Consider the following 831-nt stretch of genomic DNA (forward strand, 5'->3'; position numbering starts at 1 on the left):
ATTCTAAACTAATAATGAAATATTAAACAAAGGAAAACTCACAACAGAGACCTCAGGGAAGTGCCGTTTCACAACACTATCTCACGTTGTTTCCGCAGCCTTGAAACTTCATTCGGCGTCACATAGATATTTTGCTTACACGAAGGGCTATCTCTAGCATTGGCACAAGTTTAATAGCTAGTTTTGCCGGTTTTGCCATAAAACACCTAAACGTCATTACACACTCATCAGCCAAATGAGATAAAGAGGATTTAATTCTACGAATTAATTTTGCTTACGCCAAGAACTATAGAACCAAACTGATGAAACTGGGATTTACTTAAACTTTCCACACTATAAGCACCTCAGACACCGAACACTTGCACGATCTAGTACAAACCTGGAACCATATGACGCCATAACAAATTCAAACATAAGAAAAACGAAAATAAACAAATCGTCTACTCCGAGCAATCACGGAAAATTTCTTTCCGCAATCAAGATCCATGCCTCCAAATATCTTTTAGTTTGTTTATATACTCATTAGCATGAACTCTTCGCATGACATGAACGAGCACTAATTTAAAGGGTGTAAAAAATACGGACGACTATCATGAAAAAAGATAACTGGGATCAACTCTCTTCGAAATTACCACATGTAAGAGAAATTAAATTTCATAGTATTTTTTTCCACGCTTTGTTATCGTAAAAGCCATATAATCTGCTGGAGTCATGGAATTCCTCTTCAAAGACCGAAGACTGAGAGGATTGAAATATTACACTTTAACCGGTTATATTTACCCTTGGTTGGAATCAAAATAGCCTAAATTAACGCAAGAGTTGGTAATGCTG

At 36.5% G+C, this 831-nt stretch overlaps 1 protein-coding gene across 1 annotated transcript in view; it reads right to left on the reverse strand.

Moving 5' to 3' along the window:
• Window positions 1–404, reverse strand: part of LOC124159281 (protein-tyrosine sulfotransferase) — a 463,126-nt gene extending 462,722 nt beyond the window's left edge. The window contains exon 1 of the mRNA XM_046534986.1: window positions 43–404. The gene's annotated coding sequence lies outside the window, so the exon portion shown is untranslated. The remainder of the gene's footprint in view (window positions 1–42) is intronic.
• Window positions 405–831: the final 427 nt, after the last annotated feature.

This window comes from Ischnura elegans, chromosome 5 (genome assembly GCF_921293095.1).
Source record: "Ischnura elegans chromosome 5, ioIscEleg1.1, whole genome shotgun sequence".
In the NCBI taxonomy this organism is placed as follows: Eukaryota; Metazoa; Arthropoda; class Insecta; order Odonata; family Coenagrionidae; genus Ischnura; species Ischnura elegans.